The 20198-nt window shown below is 41.1% G+C and overlaps 1 long non-coding RNA gene and 1 other non-coding gene across 2 annotated transcripts in view; one reads left to right on the forward strand and one right to left on the reverse strand.

Moving 5' to 3' along the window:
* The window catches only part of LOC125881175 (uncharacterized), a 261696-nt gene that overhangs the window by 223170 nt on the left and 18328 nt on the right, over positions 1-20198 (forward strand). The window lies entirely within an intron of this gene.
* On the reverse strand, positions 17706-17819 carry LOC125881378 (U5 spliceosomal RNA). Its single transcript, XR_007448232.1, has one exon. It is a non-coding gene; the product is annotated as a U5 spliceosomal RNA (small nuclear RNA).

A 20198-nucleotide genomic window follows, 5' to 3' on the forward strand; every position in this document is an offset into this window, starting at 1 on the left:
CATACTGCATACTACTACTACGTACTACCACTAGATACCACTCCTACCTACTAAACAAGTTGGGTCCATTCGGACATATTAAAAGATTGGTGGGAAAACACTCCAAAAATGCCCAAAAATGAAGCTGGCCACTCTTTACCCACCAGCAACATGTCTGCAAGCTCTCTCATGCTTCTCAACATGCAAAGTGCGGGGCGTAGGCGAGCCAGAGCTCGCAGACGCCTCCTTTTGCACATAATAATTAATTCACTGCCACGGTAAGCAATGACATGACATGCCACACTCAAGAACTTTGCACTTTGAAGATCCTTCATATTGTTTTTGAAATAATCCAACCTGTTATGGTGATGACAACCTTCATCACTTCTCGTAAGTGTCACAACGCTAACATCATGTGTCAATCAAGTGATTAGTTCATTGAATATCAATATCTAGATACAGCATTTCCACCAGCACATTCTGTCATGTGTGTAGGCTGAGTCACTTTGAACACCTGTCACCTCACACAGTACAATGACATCCAATAAAACTGCTCTGCCATGATGTACTTTCATTATGCCAAACTTAATCATCATTTGTTTTAACAGTACTAGTAATGCTGGGACTCACAATCTTCGGTCTCAGGATTTGTTCTTGCTGACTGTCCCAAAAGTCAGAACTGAACTGGGAAAGAAAGCATTTAGGTTTTCTGCTCCCTCTGCCTGGAACATGTTACAGAAAACTTTGAAACAAAATGAGTTGGTCTCATTGAACACTTTTAAGGGGAAATTGGATGACCTGGAGGCAGAAACATCTGGTTGTAGATGTTTTGCCTGAGGCTTTTATTATTGTAGCTGACCTTAAATTGTTGCTGTTTTGGATGCTAAGTGTTTTTAATGTTTGTGTCCACCTTGTGTTTGTGTGTATGTGTGATTATGCTGCTGCCTGTCTTGGCCAGGACACTCTTGTAAAAGAGATTTTTAATCTCAATGAGTCTTTTCCTGGTTAAATAAAGGTTAAATAAAATAAATAAAAATTTTATTATTATCATTACTTATTTTATTATTGTTGTTTGTTGTTGTCTTTTGAATGTCAAACAAATGTTAATGTCCAACTAACTTAATACCAGTATAAAACAGACCACTTTGTTCATAATCATAATAGCAGAAATACATTTTTGACCAATGAAAACTGTGTGCGTTGATAATTGTATATTTGTGCAACTTAAATCTTTAGCTTGCAGCCGTTGCTCCGCCTTGATGTTTTGAATCTTGCCGGGCAGCGACCACGTTGCATTTAAATAGGAGACTGATGATGGTGGTAACATGCCGTGCAACATCTACAATGAAGTAGAAGACGAAGAAGAAGCCCGTGGTGCATTTTGGGTAAGTAGTAGCCCTGTAGTATGCTCTGCCATCATACTACAATGTAGGCGTGTTTAGTAGGGGTGGTAGCATACTACTCCTCCCTACTACAGTTTCGGACATACTACATACTAAGTTGGTCTACTACAATCCATACTACAGCCACGGTTGGCAGATATGCAAACGGTAATGTTATGGAAGGAGAGTGAAAAAAACAGACAATGAAACATTAACAAGGATTTAAGATGGTACATAAACACACATGAAGTCAGAGGAATACCAGTGGTTATATTCCACACACAAAGAATATACATCTATATCTATATCTATATATATATACATACATATATATATATATATATAGTAGATATCTATCTATCTATCTATCTATCTAGATATTCTTTGTGTGTGGAATATATGCTGACAATAACCGATAAATGATCACGCCCAGAGGTGCCAGTGTCAACAACATTTTGTAGAGAAGGGGATAAGTGCTGTCCCATTCCTATTTGTAGCATCCGGAGCCCTTTCAGACTCTCACACTCAATCACTTACAGCTGACGTCAGTTAAGTCAGTGAGGGTTCAGGGCTTGAGTCTTTAGGGGCCGGATTGGAATTGGGCCGAAGAGAAAGGAAACACACAACGCAGGACAACCAGACAGCAATGGTACCTTCTTCTCTGCTCTTCAACAGAGCTGCTACTACGGGAGCTGGGAAGTACAAAATAGGCCTTTCTCTGAAAAAGAAGCACTTTGTCAAGGCTGGCGATGCTGGAAGATAGGACAATAGCTAGAAGTGCCGCGCCGTGTCATGTCAACTCGCGTCGATACGCCGTCAGTGTGGGTTTGTAAATAGAGAATAATGGGGGCGTCTGTTTTGACGCGTGTCGTACGGCACCAGTGTGTTTTGGCCTTCACAGGGCCGACACATAAGCCCTTTTTAAATAGGAATTGTGCAAATTTTCAGGAAAGCCCAATCAGTCTTCTTTCAGCATTGGCAGTATAAAAACAAAATCGGGGAGCGCAGCAAAATGCTGCCTGCCTACTTTTGTTCATACAGAATGCGCCTTTTTCGGGGCAATGGGGGGCGTGAGCAAGTAACAAAATGTGTAGCTCAGCGTGTGACATTAACAGTGACGTACTCCGAGGGAAGCCGCAGCTGGTCAGTCCTTGGTGATTCTCTCATAAGTTGACCCGTCCTTCACTGTTCCCGTCATTTAAGGGTAAATGGCCTCTTCGTTTGCGAGGGCAAGGAGGGCGCGCAATTCCTCGTCTCCCCAGTTGCTCACCTTACAGTGTCTGTCAGGTTTGTGTTTCCCTCTTGCTACTAGCTGCTCATTCCTGCTGTTAGCTGTTTCCTGTTAGTCCACCACCAGTGGGTCGCACATGCGGTGTCATCAACAGCTCCTCCCACAAGTCATCAACAGCCGCTCCCGTGGCAGACGGGCGCCTCGTTCTTTTTAAACTGAAAAGGTTCCACTACTATGTCTACCCTATGCGGCGGAAAATTGGGCACCTCGGGTCAACTTGCCAATCCAGCTCTGTGTGTCTAAACGCTCGCAGCTTGTCCGCAAAACAGCCCAACATTCGCCGAAAATAAAGGGCTATAGAGACAGACAACCATTCACACTCACATTCACACCTACGGACAATTTAGAGTCACCAATTAACCTGCATGTCTTTGGACTGTGGGAGGAAGCCGGAGTACCTGGAGAAAACCCACACTGACACAGGGAGAACATGCAAACTCCACACAGAAGAGCTCCCTCCTGGGATTGAACCAGAAATGCTCTTGCTGTGAGGCCACAGTGCTAACCACTGCACCACCGTGCCTTTAATTCAATACAATTTTATCTTATTATATTTATAGGTAACATAAGGTAAGATAAGGTAAAATTGTATTGATCCCACACTGGGGAAATTCACATGTTACAGCAGCTCAAGTAGCACAGACAGAAAAGCAAGTTGAATGACAAAAGAATAGTCATAGAATAAAGATAAAATACAAAAAGATACATATCATAATTAGAAAAATATTTAGCACTAAATTTGGACACAGCTATACACTTAATACTATTTACACCATATACAACTTGCACTTATGCACATAACTCAGTTCAGTTTTATTTATAAAGCCCAGCATCACAAATCACAATTTGCCTCAGCATACAACATCCCTTTGGTGATACTGAATGTTTGAGATAAACTGAAGGATGAAGCGTTCCTTTATGTGTTGAGAAAATTCTCCTACTTCTTAAAATAAAGCAACTCTTTAAAAACCCTCTTGAATTAGCTGGAAGAGACATCGTCACAAAGCTAAAAACAGGGCTGACTTTCTTTTAAAATAAAACGACAAACGACTTCTTCGTAAAAGACCAAATGATGTGGAGGGATACTAACAGTCATTGTTAGGTTAAAATGCCTCTAGCACTCCTCATTACTTTTATTTAATGTTATACTGTTCATCTTGCCTTAAGTTTTTACAAGACCACCTCTCCTGCACAGGCTTGTATACTTTTCCATCATGTAAATGAGAGCACATGTTAAGTGTCTCTGTATATATGTACAGTACAGGCCAAAAGTTTGGACACACCTTCTCATTCAATGCGTTTTCTTTATTTTCATGACTATTTACATTGTAGATTCTCACTGAAGGCATCAAAACTATGAATGAACACATGTGGAGTTATGTACTTAACAAAAAAAGGTGAAATAACTGAAAACATGTTTTATATTCTAGTTTCTTCAAAATAGCCACCCTTTGCTCTGATTACTGCTTTGCACACTCTTGGCATTCTCTCCATGAGCTTCAAGAGGTAGTCACCTGAAATGGTTTCCACTTCACAGGTGTGCCTTATCAGGGTTAATTAGTGGAATTTCTTGCTTTATCAATGGGGTTGGGACCATCAGTTGTGTTGTGCAAAAGTCAGGTTAATACACAGCCGACAGCCCTATTGGACAACTGTTAAAATTCATATTATGGCAAGAACCAATCAGCTAACTAAAGAAAAACGAGTGGCCATCATTACTTTAAGAAATGAAGGTCAGTCAGTCCGGAAAATTGCAAAAACTTTAAATGTGTCCCCAAGTGGAGTCGCAAAAACCATCAAGCGCTACAACGAAACTGGCACACATGAGGACCGACCCAGGAAAGGAAGACCAAGAGTCACCTCTGCTTCTGAGGATAAGTTCATGCGAGTCACCAGCCTCAGAAATGGCAAGTTAACAGCAGCTCAGATCAGAGACCAGATGAATGCCACACAGAGTTCTAGCAGCAGACCCATCTCTAGAACAACTGTTAAGAGGAGACTGCGAATCAGGCCTTCATGGTCAAATAGCTGCTAGGAAACCACTGCTAAGGAGAGGCAACAAGCAGAAGAGATTTGTTTGGGCCAAGAAACACAAGGAATGGACATTAGACCAGTGGAAATCTGTGCTTTGGTCTGATGAGTCCAAATTTGAGATCTTTGGTTCCAACCGCCATGTCTTTGTGAGACGCAGAAAAGGTGAACGGATGGATTCCACATGCCTGGTTCCCACTGTGAAGCATGGAGGAGGAGGTGTGATGGTGTGGGGGTGTTTTGCTGGTGACACTGTTGGGGATTTATTCAAAATTGAAGGCACACTGAACCAGCATGGCTACCACAGCATCCTGCAGCGACATGCCATCCCATCCGCTTTGCGTTTAGTTGGACGATCATTCATTTTTCAACAGGACAATGACCCCAAACACACCTCTAGGCTGTGTAAGGGCTATTTGACCAAGAAGGAGAGTGATGGAGTGCTGCGGCAGATGACCTGGCCTCCACAATCACCGGACCTGAACCCAATCGAGATGGTTTGGGGTGAGTGAAGGCAAAGGGGCCAACAAGTGCTAAACACCTCTGGGAACTCCTTCAAGACTGTTGGAAAACCATTTCAGGTGACTACCTCTTGAAGCTCATGGAGAGAATGCCAAGAGTGTGCAAAGCAGTAATCAGAGCAAAGGGTGGCTATTTTGAAGAAACTAGAATATAAAACATGTTTTCAGTTATTTCACCTTTTTTTGTTAAGTACATAACTCCACATGTGTTCATTCATAGTTTTGATGCCTTCAGTGAGAATCTACAATGTAAATAGTCATGAAAATAAAGAAAACGCATTGAATGAGAAGGTGTGTCCAAACTTTTGGCCTGTACTGTATGTGAATGTCCTTGTGTAAATATCATGTCTTTTATAATATTTTTATTTTTCATGTGCAAGTAAGTAAATAAATAAATAAATGCAGCAGGTTTTGAAATAGGCACAGGGGTAAAAGCTAGACATTTTAGGCTCCCAGTTTTGTAATTACATAAAATTACTTGTGGGCCTTTTATGGAGCCTCTCCAGCTGTGGGGATTTCACTCTGCTCTTTTCTTTACTAGCTCCATTTGTAGCTTCACACATTCTGGTGGAAATAAAAGCTGGAACAGTAGCAGGGTGCCAGTGTTTCATTTCGTTGCATCGCAGGGTTTTACATACATATCATATATATTAAAAAAAAAAAATCACTCCCTCTTACACTTATGGATAATTATGAGTCAATCCACTTCACCTGTGCCACCCTTTTTTGACTGGGTGAAGTCAATGCAACAGGAAAGCAAAAGACATTTATATTTTAACCTGCTTCATGACTCAATCACACAAAACAATGCATCTTCTCAAATGTTTTTGTACTTTCAGACTAGTCGACTAGGATTAGTTTCAATTTCTGTTTAGACACCAAGGAAATTAGTCATTTAAGGGGGATTTACACATGTGCAGCAGACTCTATGCCATGGCCTACGCTGTTGTGAGCATTTATACTTGTGTGGTGGTGTGTCTGTATCACTCTGCAGGTACACCTCCAAAACACTAGTCAGCGGCGGAGGTTTCTGTGAAGTGCTGTAAAGTTTAGTTGATTCAAAACACACATTAAACACACATTAAGCATGGCTTAATAGAGACAATTTCAAACACAAGTACACAAATCAGCTTCACTATAACTCGCAGCATTTGTCACTTGTCTTTATCTGGACACATTTTCCCCACAAATACAACATGCTAACGTTATTAGCACAAGTCTATGGCATTTTACATCGTATAAATTAGCCTAGCAGCTAGTGATCTTTTCCTCTGCTCATATGAAGCCAGGATAAATCACACACAAGACTTAAAATGCTATTTTTGTGGAGGCTTTATTGTCTTCACAATTTATTGTTTCGAATCTGTGAAATTAAAGTAAATAAAAGCTGATAAGATAATGTGAAAATATCTGAGGGCAAACAGCTTCTTGCATCATACCGGATATTTTCAAAAGAAAAAATAACATACAAATGAAACAAACGCAACTGTTTCATCTTTCAGTGAAAAAGTATTGCATTTTTCTCCACACCTAAAATGCCACAGCCCTCCCTGTCGACTTTATGCTGTCGACTTTACACTTCTTTGCTGCGGCCATGTCTGCTACCAAACAAGACACGTCTACTGTAAGGCAATCTGGAAATCCATTGGTAAAAAAAAACAAACAAAAAAAACCTTCTTTTTTTTCTTCCTTTACCTCTGGAGGCACAGCCCAGAGTTTTTCGACTAACGGAAGTGCAGGGACCTCGGAGATCGCTCACGCCCTTCACTTCCGGCGGTGCCCCCAGGGAGTCGCTGTGTTGTTTACAAATACTTCGGATAGAAAACCAGCAGAGTTTAGCTATATATCACATTTTTCACGTCACTATATCACCGTATAGACTAATCTGATGTTTGTTAAGTCTATAAACACAATGATTGAATAAACGTTACTATTTCTGTGTGCACGTTTTGTAATTAACATGGTTATCATAGATTAGCTGGGCTAACCATTAGCTGTTAACGTTAGCCGTTAGCGGTGTCTGTAATAACCATAGACTGTATAAAATAAGGTAATAACTCATTAAACGGTCCGTGAAAAATTTTTTTTTTCCAGCGGATACCTTAGTTACAACATGATTGAGCTAGCAAAGCAGTTTTGTGTTGCTATGTGTGGTATTTATTCAGTTAAGGGAAATCACGATGTCTAGAAAGCATCAGTGGCTGCAGCTGACAGGGACAGTTAGCAAAGCTAACATCAGGACGTCATCTGTTAAAAGCCTCCCATTGTAGGATACGACATGAAATTACTCCAGTTAGCTCAATCATGTTGTAACTAAGACATCCGCTGGAAAAATATTTTTTTCCACGTTGACGAGACGGCGTTTTGGGTGGAGTGGTCGCTATGGATGCGGAGCTTGCTGTTTCTGTAGGTACACATTTCCTGGGGACACCTGCACGTCTTGGCCACGCCCCTCCATCGTGATTGGCTAAAGCGCTCAAAGCCCCGCCCTCCTCCCCCCTCTAGTCGTCTTTGACACAGGGCTGCCGACAGATTCTACAATGTAAATTGCAGAATCTGTCTTGAGAGATTAGCTGTAAGGTAACTGTTTACTTACTCTTATCAGTTCTGTGTGCATGGTACCACTTGCATGACTACAGACTGTATGATAATCCTGCCATTGTGAAGTGAATGGAAAAAATGCAAAGTGATCTTGCTTTGGTAACCAATACCAAGATTTTAAAAGGCAAGCCGAGACGTTTAAAATAAGTCTGCGTGCCACGATCAGCCCCCGGTCAGGACTTTGGACATGCCTGCCTCATGCTAACATGTTAGCCACACACCCAGCAGCAGACACAGTCTCTTATTCTCCCTTTCAACATGTTTCGACCCAGACACACCAAACAGACATCAAACAACTAGTGCAGACGAAGGCCGACTGTTGCGTCGCTTGACATTGCCTGTGTCTCAGCAAAAAACCTGCACTTGAACACACCACAGAGGCTACAGCTAATGGCCAACTAGCACGTACCTTCTGCACCTGCGTAAGAGGAAACAGCTCTCCATACATGCAGGAAGCGGTAGTCTGTATTTGTCACTTAAAAATGGAATCAAGAAGGCAAACAGGATGGATTCAAGATGCTAGTTAGCCCGTTGGCACATTAACAACACAACCCGATGTTGAAAGAACAAAGGATATTAACTGTGCACTAGCGAACAATAACACAATTTTTTCAAACAAACTTTTTCTGTTAAAGAGCTCAGTGCCTAAATAAATAACCTTACCTAAAATAACAAGTCTGTTTCGATCTCACTCTTTCCTGACTTAAGTTGTTTGTTTGCTTTCCTCACTTCCATTTCTCCTCTTGTGCGCTGAGCTAAACTGCCAATCGGAGGGATTTCTCTCAGCAACTGGCTCTGCTGGTGATTCAACATGCTGAATCAGCCAAAAAGTAGCCGACAAGGGTCGGCTAGTGCCAACAAATACTGGGGTGACAGATGCTCACCGACGGCCCGACACTGACCAACAGCCGATTGTCGGCTTGGTGTGTCAAGGCCTTAGGATTAATAGTCACCCTAATTTCAGCTCTCTGAAATCTGGCCAACTTTGTCTGCTGTTAGGTGGTGAACAGGTAGCGTACAGGTGAAAACAGCTGTCTGCTGTGACACAGCATCCTAACACGTTTCTAAAAGAGGCTAAATAGATTTATAAAGCTGTAGATTTGGGCGATACTTCTCTGTGGGTTTGTCACAAGCAACCTCATACACCATAGTCATTTGATTCAGTGTTGTTGTTTATTTTTTGAGGACTTATGTATGTAACAAAACAAAAGGTTACAACATGAAGCTTTATTTTGAAGCTAAATCACCACACTTCCTGTATGAATCAGGCTGACTCCGGCTGACCTGACGCAGTTTCTCGGCAACATCAGCCACCCCCTCCTCTCTCCCCTCCCTGCCACCCTCCCCTCCCTCCTTCCGGATCAATGCTACGGCCGTCACGTGACCTGTCACACAACTGATGTGTGTCACGTTTTAACCGGGAGGAGCCGTGGGACAAACCGGGGAGGAAGGGCAGGGAATCATGCTCAGTGCTCAGAGGGCTTACTGCATTTGTTAATGGCCTGGGCGCTCATGATGTTCCTCTGGGGCAACACTGCATATCTCTATGAGTGAGTGAGTGAGAGAAAGAGAGAGAGAGTGTGTGTGTGTGTGTGTGTGTGTGTGTGTGTGTCTGCATGTTGGTGTTGCAGGAAAATATAACTTTAATACTCCCTCAGAGATTAAAGGGGCGTTACACTTTATAGTTGCAGCGTAAATTCTAAAATATTACACTAACTACAAACAATATGACATTTCTCACTCGCAGAGATGGACATCATATTCATATCCTTCATATGAGTAAAAGTTCCGGTGACACATCATGAAAATACTCCATCATCAGTATTAAATATCAACAGCAAGGCAAGCTCAGGGGTTGAATGTTGGCGCAGCCCACAGGAACGACGCTCCATGACGCTTTTTTATTTCTCCGAGTGAGTATTAGAATATATGCAGTTCACATAACCTGGTCAAAAATTAATATATATATATAAACGCTTGAAGATCCACTCATTACTAAAAGTGTATCTCATATAAAAACTAAAGTGATGGTCAAAGTTGTCACAGTGAAATTTAAGGTGTGTTGATGGATTCATGTCGTCAGCTCATTGAGTAACATTACAAGTAAACGTTCCACCTTAAAAGTTGCCGGCTGTCACCCAGTGAATTAAGTTATTTTGTTCTTAAAAAAGAGAGGCAGCAAAACATCCTTTCATTTTATAGTTACAGTTTACTAATAAAACTCTCCACAGTATGAACAGTGAGCAGAGTGACCAAAAATAAGGTTTACCGAACTGAACTGAACCGTACTGCTCAGTGGAAACAGGGCGTTTGTAATCACCAACATTGATTAGTAACTTAATTGAATTACATATTTTTTCCTCAGTAACTTATTACATGTACTTTGTAATGTAATTACATTGACAAATTAATCCCCTGCACTGCCAATATTATAATATAAAATAATCTGAATGGGCCATGCTGCATCATAAACACTTATACTTTTCGTACTTTGAATATATTTTGATGCTAATACTTTTGCACTTTTACTTGAGTAAAATTTAAATGCTGGACTTTTACTTGCAACAGAGTATTTCTACACTGTGGTATTGCTGTTTCTACCTGAGTAAAAGATCTGAGCACTTCTCCACCACTGGCTCTAAGTATTAATAGTAAAAGTAGGTATTTAGAGGACGGCACAGACACACACACATCACAGATAAAATGTAAAAAAAAAAACTAAAATTCGCCTCAAAGACTAAAGGTACATTCTGCAGTACCTCAGACTAAACTGGATTATACTGGATTACTTCTTCATACTGTGAATGTTTGCACATCGCTGCAGAAAACTGCACAGCTCTGCATTTGGAGCAAAAACATTATACATACTTTCATAGCATTTCATAGCATAGGTATATACAGGTTTGGAAATTTGCCCCAATCACCAGCCAAATGCTGCTTAAATATGCAAGTGACTGCTAGACTTGCTTCACTCACCAGCCAAAAAAAAAAAAAAAACACCTAAAAAACAATGGTACTCTACTGAGTGACTCGTAGATTTTGGAATCCACCAGCCACATTTGCAGGTGGATTTTTTTGGTATTTTCTCTTACTACGTTAACTGTATGCATCAAAACACCAATGCAAATTCTGTATACATTTATTTACTGTCTTGTTAAGCACGTACATTTTCCCACAGCACATTTGTACTTTGATTGAACAGAGATCTGACTTTAGCTACAGTCACAACATTTCATTTTGCTGTCTGATCCTTAAAAGCGCTGTATGTAAGAATGTGACCAAAACGTTTACTGCACCCAAATTCAAAATACTGCCGCGAGTCGTGTCCGCTAGGGTGACCATATTTTGATTTCCAAAAAAGAGGACACTCGGCCGGCCACGACATAGCCTACTTAAATGATACTCGCAGTTTACTCAAAGATGCCTTATAATTTTAATATATTTAAAATGTTTATGTATGGACAGAAAATTCAGTTATATTACAAAATAATATCTCTCAAAGACAGAAATTCAGATAGGCCCCAATAGGGGACACATACACACACTAGAGCGTGGCGATCCGAGCCCGACGGTACCCGACGGGTCGGCCGGGTTTGGTCAAAAATGTAGCTATAAATTGTTTTCGGGCTCGGGTCGGATTCGGTCAGCTTTCAGTGAAAATGTAGTGTAAAAATAAATAAAATCCTATTGTCTGTCCTGTTTATTGCTTGGGTACTGTTATTTACGTGACAACACCTGAACATAAAACATACAGACACACATTGGCTGTTTGTTTCTATCTCTCTCCTCTCTGGAAGTCTCGGACCTCCAGCCGCCCGCCTCCGCCTTGATTAAAGGCTGCAAATAAAATATAAGAGGGAGACAGGTTTTTCCTATTTTATCTTATTTTGTTTTATTTCTCCCTCTCCTCCTGCTAGAAGCGTCGGACCTCCCGCCTCCTGTCTCAAACACGGAGGTCTCCATCTCCGCAGCTGAGCACCCACGGCGCACGCCCGGCCTGTTAAATAGCCTGTAACCACTGTGTGACACAAACTCAGTGCTTTGGTCATTAAATAATGTCGCTGCGTCCTTGATCTTCGGTTTTCCAGCGGACCGTTCGAGCAAGTCCGGCTTCTCTGCTGCTAATGCTGCTGCTTGGATACAGCTCATGAGGAGCCGGCCACTAATGCTATGTACTGGGACACTGCTAATGCTGCTCGCCGTGAACATTATTCCTTAGTCTCTGTGACATATTAGGAGGATTTTATGACTATCTGCTTTAGATTTCTTACATATAGCTCCTTTAACTTGGACTGAGCTGGGAAAGAAAGCTTTCATGTGCTCTGCTCCTGTTACTTGGAATAACCTTAAAAATTATATTTGTACATATACTGTTTCTATTTTTTTTATTGTGTGGTTGTTTGGCTGTAACTTTTTGTGTAAAAGAATTAAATAAAATTCCTCTAACATTCTGTGTATACATGCAACTACTGCTTAATATTACTTCATATTTTATTTGTTATATTTTTATATTGATTTTAACCTGCAATACTTTATATCTCTATATCCTAATCTTTAGTTTCTCTTTTTGTTTCTACTTGTACGATTTTTATTCTTATGATAATCTGATTATTTTTAAATACATAGTATATCCTCCTGAGACCCTGTGTCCTCATATGAGGACATCACATTTTGGATTTACTGGACCTCATTCTGTTTAACTTAGACCTGTTGTCCTCGTTCTTAGACACTTCTGTGTGCCATCTAGTGGTAGTAAGAGCACAATACACTAATACATGTAAAAACAAGATGGCAGTCATCTCTGCCAAGTCAGTCTGCATCAGATCCTGACACAAAAGTGGACAAGGTCCAAAACCTGATCACATTTTATGGTTGGAACTTGTTTATTTATGATTAATAATGTTTGTAGTTTGATATGGCAACAAATTTGACCAATTTTAGCAACAATAATAAGGTAGGACACTCTTACTTAGGAAGTACTCGTTTGAGGACATTGGGACTTAATTATCATTGACTATGTTTTGTTTTTTTCACTTATCAGGTCCTACTGATCCCAAATATCTAGGAATAATTAAAAATACATACCAAACAAAAGTTCAGGTCTCAGGAGGACAACATAGAGTCTGTGACTCAGGTATTTCAACGCCAACAACTGCTCTTTAAACTGTTGTTCATTTGACAAGAAATAACCTTAACCTTGAACAAATTCCTTGCATATGAATACCTACTTAGCAATAAATTTCAACGACTTAAAATTAGCAGCAAAGAAGCAGAAGAAATTAGTCTGGGAGAAACGTGTTTGAAGAAATTCTGGATAACATGGCACTGAACACTTAGTAAGGACAAAACAACCATTTATTGGTCGTCTGGCAACTAGTGAGAAATTTAGGCATCACTTTTGATTCTCAATTGAAATTTGAATCACATGACAATAACCTCATTAAATCCTGCTACTTCCACCTATGGAATATAATCAAAATCAAATCAGCTGTGTCTTTTTCAAACCTAGAAAAGCTTATTCATGCTTATGTATTCTCGCACCTCGTCCACTGCAACGCACTGTTTACGTGCCTCAGTAAATCTTTAGTAGTTCAGCTTAAACTAGTTCACGATGCTGCAGCTCGTATTTTAACTGGGACAAATCGTAGGTCACATATCCCCCCAAATCTTCTTTTCTTCCACTGGTTGCCAGCTAACTTCAGAATTTAAGATTTAAAGCTCAACATGGTTTAGCGCCGAGTTATATACAGTACAGGCCAAAAGTTTGGACACACCTTCTCATTCAATGCGTTTTCTTTATTTTCATGACTATTTACATTGTAGATTCTCACTGAAGGCATCAAAACTATGAATGAACACATGTGGAGTTATGTACTTAACAAAAAAAAGGTGAAATAACTGAAAACATGTTTTATATTCTAGTTTCTTAAAAATAGCCACCCTTTGCTCTGATTACTGCTTTGCACACTCTTGGCATTCTCTCCATGAGCTTCAAGAGGTAGTCACCTGAAATGGTTTCCACTTCACAGGTGTGCCTTATCAGGGTTAATTAGTGGAATTTCTTGCTTTATCAATGGGGTTGGGACCATCAGTTGTGTTGTGCAGAAGTCAGGTTAATACACAGCCGACAGCCCTATTGGACAACTGTTAAAATTCATATTATGGCAAGAACCAATCAGCTAACTAAAGAAAAACGAGTGGCCATCATTACTTTAAGAAATGAAGGTCAGTCAGTCCGGAAAATTGCAAAAACTTTAAATGTGTCCCCAAGTGGAGTCGCAAAAACCATCAAGCGCTACAACGAAACTGGCACACATGAGGACCGACCCAGGAAAGGAAGACCAAGAGTGACCTCTGCTTCTGAGGATAAGTTCATCCGAGTCACCAGCCTCAGAGATCGCAAGTTAACAGCAGCTCAGATCAGAGACCAGATGAATGCCACACACAGTTCTAGCAGCAGACCCATCTCTAGAACAACTGTTAAGAGGAGACTGCATGAATCAGGCCTTCATGGTCAAATAGCTGCTAGGAAACCACTGCTAAGGAGAGGCAACAAGCAGAAGAGATTTGTTTGGGCCAAGAAACACAAGGAATGGACATTAGACCAGTGGAAATCTGTGCTTTGGTCTGATGAGTCCAAATTTGAGATCTTTGGTTCCAACCGCCGTGTCTTTGTGAGGCAGAAAAGGTGAGCGGATGGATTCCACATGCCTGGTTCCCACTGTGAAGCATGGAGGAGGAGGTGTGATGGTGTGGGGGTGTTTTGCTGGTGACACTGTTGGGGATTTATTCAAAATTGAAGGCACACTGAACCAGCATGGCTACCACAGCATCCTGCAGCGACATGCCATCCCATCCGGTTTGCGTTTAGTTGGACGATCATTTATTTTTCAACAGGACAATGACCCCAAACACACCTCCAGGCTGTGTAAGGGCTATTTGACCAAGAAGGAGAGTGATGGAGTGCTGCGGCAGATGACCTGGCCTCCACAGTCACCGGACCTGAACCCAATGGAGATGGTTTGGGGTGAGCTGGACCGCAGAGTGAAGGCAAAGGGGCCAACAAGTGCTAAACACCTCTGGGAACTCCTTCAAGACTGTTGGAAAACCATTTCAGGTGACTACCTCTTGAAGCTCATGGAGAGAATGCCAAGAGTGTGCAAAGCAGTAATCAGAGCAAAGGGTGGCTATTTTGAAGAAACTAGAATATAAAACATGTTTTCAGTTATTTCACCTTTTTTTGTTAAGTACATAACTCCACATGTGTTCATTCATAGTTTTGATGCCTTCAGCGAGAATCTACAATGTAAATAGTCATGAAAACAAAGAAAACGCATTGACTGAGAAGGTGTGTCCAAACTTTTGGCCTGTACTGTAGCTGAGCTTCTGAACACCTATGCTCCAAGTCATGACCTGAGGTCTTCAAGCCTACCCTCACTAGTCGTCCCTACACTGAGGCTGGTAACTAGAGGTGACGGTGTTTTGTCATCAAGGCCCCGAAGCTCAGGAATCATTTGCCTGAGGAGATGAGGCTGGTCAGCACATTAGTCATTTTTAAATCACTGCTTAAAACATATGTTTATAGAAAAGCTTTCCATTTTAATGCCTGATTTGTAACTTTTGTGATTTATTTACTTTGTATTGTTTTGTCTAATTTTATGCACTTTGTGAAGCACTTTGTAACTTTGTTTAGATAAGTGCTACACAAATAAATATTATCATTATTATAACATGGAATATCACACACTTGGCACTTTATGACTGATATTCAGCCAATGGAAATAGACAGTCTACGTTTAATGTTATACTACTATCTATCATGGACAACACCCATCACCTCCCTGCATGAGACTGTAGGTGCACTGAGCAGCTTGTTCAGCAGCAGACTGCTGTACCCACAGTGCAAGAGAGAGTGCTTCATCCCATCAGCTATCAGACTCTTAAACATCAATACCAGTACGACTTAATACAGCACTGTTACCAATGTGAACCTCACTGCAAATTAGCCTGTACAGTTGTCAATATAAACCCATACGTACACTGATCAGCCAAAACATTCAAACCACTGACAGGTGAAGTGAATAACTCTGATTATTTTGTTCCAATGCTTTGTTCTGCTGGGAAACCTTTGGTTCTGGCGTTCATGTGGATACCACCTGACATGTTCCACCCACTCAAACACCTTTACAGACCAAGTACCCCCCCTCATGGCAGCAGGATAATGCACCATGCCACACTGCAAAAACAGTTTAGAAATGTCCTGTGGAGCGTGACAAAGAGCTCAAGGTGTCGACCTGGCTTCTAAATTTCCCAGGTCCCAATCTGCTCAAGGATTCTTGTGATGTGCCGGTACCCCAGATGTACCCCTACTCCAAGGTGGGGCCTCCTTGGGTCGGACTTGGCACTGACCTGTCGAGGCATGGACACAGGATCTCTGGGAGTGTCCTGCGGTGTCTGGCACCAGTGCGTTGGCGGCAGATTGTGAGGTGGGTTAACAGCACGTGCCATAGATGCTCATTCAAATTGGGATCTGGGGAATTTGGAGCCCAGGTTGACACTTTGAGGTCTTTGTCACATTCCTTGGGTCATTCCTGAGTGATGTTTGCAGTGTGGCATGCTGCATTGTCCTGCTGGGGGAGTACTGTTGCCATGAGGGGGGGTACTTGGTCTGTAACGGTGTTTGAGTGGGTGGAACATGTCAGGTAGGCTGACCAAACGTCCTCTTTTGCCCGGACACGTCCACTTTTCACATCCCGTCCGGGGCGTCCGGGTTTTTTTTTATAAACTGATGATAATGTCTGGTTTTCCCTGTGTTTGTGTGTGTGTTAGAGTGCGGCACGGGACGCATATTTCTGTCCGAACCGAGCCCGACATTATTAAATGACCAAAGCACTGAGTTTGTGTCACACAGTGGTTACAGGCTATTTAACAGGCCGGGCGTGCGCCGTGGGTGCTCAGCTGCGGAGAGGGAGACCTCCGTGTTTGAGACAGGAGGCGGGAGATCCGACGCTTCTAGCGGGAGGAGAGGGAGAAATAAAACAAAATAAGATAAAACAGGAAAAACCTGTCTCCCTCTTTTATTTGATTTTCAGCCTTTAATCAAGGCGGAGGCAGGCGGCTGGAGGTCCGAGACTTTCAGAGAGGAGAGGGGTAGAAACAAACAGCCAATGTGTGTGTGTGTGTGTGTGTGTGTGTGTGTGTGTTATGTTCAGGTGTTGTCACATAAATAACAGTGCCCACGCAATAAACAGGACAGACAATAGGATTTTATTTATTTTTACACTACATTTTCACTGAAAGCTGACCGAATCCAACCCGAGCCCGAAAACAATTTATAGCTACATTTTTGACCAAACCCGGCCGACCCGTCGGGTACCGTCGGGCTCGGATCGCCACACTCTAGTGTGTGTATGTGTCCCCTATTGGGGCCTATCTGAATTTCTGTCTTTGAGAGATATTATTTTGTAATATAACTGAATTTTCTATCCATAAATATAAATTTTAAATATATTAAAATTATAAGGCATCTTTGAGTAAACTGCAAGTATCATTTAAGTAGGCTATGTTGTGGCCGGCCGAGTGTCCTCTTTTTTGGAAATCAAAATATGGTCACCCTAATGTCAGGTGGTATCCTTACTCTTTTTCATTCTTTTGGTCATTATCTCTCCCTGTTTCTCTTATGTCTCAATCTGTCATATGGATCACTGTACATTTATTGTGACCTAACCTTTATTTAACCAGGAAGTCCCATTGGTATTGAAAATCTCTTCTACAAGAGAGACATGGCCAGTAGCCAATCAAAACACACTCACAGTACAACACATTTGACATCTAAGACAAACTCCACACGACACCACTTGAGCTAACTTCTTCAAACTTTTCTCTTTAACAATGATGGGAAGCCCCGCGTTAGCAGGGCATCAAAAAATTGAGTAAAACTCTTAGTGTTCCTCTCCACGGAAATCTTTAGTAAAAGGCGAAAGATTTATACGATCTGAAGAGAAACAAGAGTGATCTGACTTCACTGAGAGACTCTGACCGACCAGATTCGCAACCACACTAATCTAAGTCCTGGTTCACACTGAAATACACTATACAAAATCAACACCACGCAATCGGCTAATAGAGAAACACATAGGAATATATTGCTACGGACTTCTTATGTAAAGAAACACACGTTAATTCAACATCTGTTAGCCAATGTTGCTATGCCGCAGTGCATGATGGGACTGCACTTCCGCATTGTGTTACGGTTTAAAGTGTTATTATCTCTCTACGTTAGTTACGTTCACTTATTTTCAACCCCACAATCAAAAGCACAACTACGCTGCCAGATGAATTATTATGAATTATTTCCAATCGCTTTAATGACCCGAGATTTAAATAATTTTTAAATCAAGTTTCGTAAAGACCCGCCCACACACACACTATCACAGAGCTGGGTGTTCAGGCGTAGAGGGGTAAGTGGTCTACTAACTATAAAGTAGAGACATTAACATTAATTACTTTAAAGATAGGATTAACTGACATACATTAAATTATTTGACTGTGTCCTTATATTAAAATGTAGAAGCAGAGGCAGGAGCAGATGGTAAGTTTGTGATTGTAGAAGCTGTATGTATTAAATCAGGTGACAATAAAGGGAAATATATGCGATTTATTCGTGCTGAAACACTAGTGCAGTGTTTTTTATTCTTTGTTGACATACTAGAAAGCTCAGCAATGAAGCAGGGCGTCAAAAATTGAGTGTTCTTGGTTTCGTATTACGTCTATAGCATGTATTTGATCTAATTTTAAATACAATAGTTAATATACAGACTGCAATGGCGATTTTTTTTAAAAAATATTGTTTGTATTACAATTTTCACACACACTCACTCACAATATATGAAGCGGTAGGTTACTGAGAAATAGTGATTTCTAAATGCCTGCAGCTTTCATGCAGAACAACGACACCCTGTGGTGACACACTGTTGAATTTCTCATTATTGCATTGACCCCAAACAGCATTTATAAAGTGATTTTATCGCTTGGTTTTATCAGCAGAAAGAAAATAAAACTATTGTAGGTCGAAATTGCCCACCACGAATGTAAAAGCTACTTCTACTCCAAAAAATAAGACTTTGTCGAGTTTTAACTTTAATATTATTGCGTAAAAACACACCTGGAATTCATTAAATTAAAAATAAAAAGTCCAACAGGTGAGGTGGAGTCAGTTTTGAGGGTGTGGATGTGACGTTACTGTTTATTTCGTTTAAAAGGAAGCATCTGAAACCTCTCTGTTGTGTTTTCTTTTGTTTGCAAAATAGGAATAAAAGAAATGGATAATACTCCACCCACTGACGACTCAAGTAGCCCCTTCGCCATCACTAAATAAGTTTTTTATGCCCCTGTAAACACAGTTACAGTGAAAATGAAATACATTAAATAACAACTATCGTTAAGTACAAGGCGACTTACCTGTCTGTACGTTATTCCTTTACTGCAGAGTTAAAATAAGGTCCAAAATCCACTTTCCAGCGTAGGTCACTTTTCAGACAGATTATAAAAATTTAATTTAAGTCATGATACCGGTCTTCGACTTGCATGTCAGCAGCTGGAGCATCATGTAGCTTGACTTTTTCTTCCTTTCTTCCGCTCCGCGATAAAGCTTCTGACAGTCCGCCATTTTGGCAGCAGCTAGCTTGACTCACCTCTGCCCCCCCTGTGGAACGATAGCCCACCTTCTAACTGGCAAAACGAAACCGCTCAATAATTAGTAGCTGAATTAAAATAAAATTTAACTGGAAGGTTTATTTGTTGCATTATGTATCCTGTTTTTACATTTTGGTTGATTTTTCAGGCCAGTTACAGCGCCCCATGTCATCGCTCTTTTTTTTTTAGCGGTGGCCCGGAAGTTACATAACATTCACGACTCCCTAGGGAGTTCAATGTCGAGCACACAGACTGTCAAAATATTAAAATAAAAATTGAAACGCTATATAGTGAGCTCACATGTAACATGAAAAAACACTTTCGGACGACTACACATTTAATAGACACTTTATTACATGGCAGAAAACGCCTCAGTCTATTCCTGTAGCGCAATGCATGATGGGATGTCTTGCTTGATTAGTGACCAGACAGGTTCACACTTTAGTAACTGTATATACTCAGCCCTTAGAAAAAATAAGTTATAAACTTAAGTGTGTAGATCTGTCTGTAGGCTACAGCGCTAATTTAGCTTAGCATACAGGTAAACGGACCGTACCTATGTTCCCCTGGTCCTATGTTCCCCCCTATGTTCTGCAACTGGGGAACATACGCGAAAGAAAAACGCACTTACCTCGTGTGATCACAAGATACAATGCCCAAAGGCGCAGCCCTTTCTAAATATATGTGACTCTTGGGGAG

The sequence above is a fragment of the Epinephelus fuscoguttatus genome, linkage group LG20 (genome assembly GCF_011397635.1).
Source record: "Epinephelus fuscoguttatus linkage group LG20, E.fuscoguttatus.final_Chr_v1".
NCBI classification, from domain to species: domain Eukaryota; kingdom Metazoa; phylum Chordata; class Actinopteri; order Perciformes; family Serranidae; genus Epinephelus; species Epinephelus fuscoguttatus.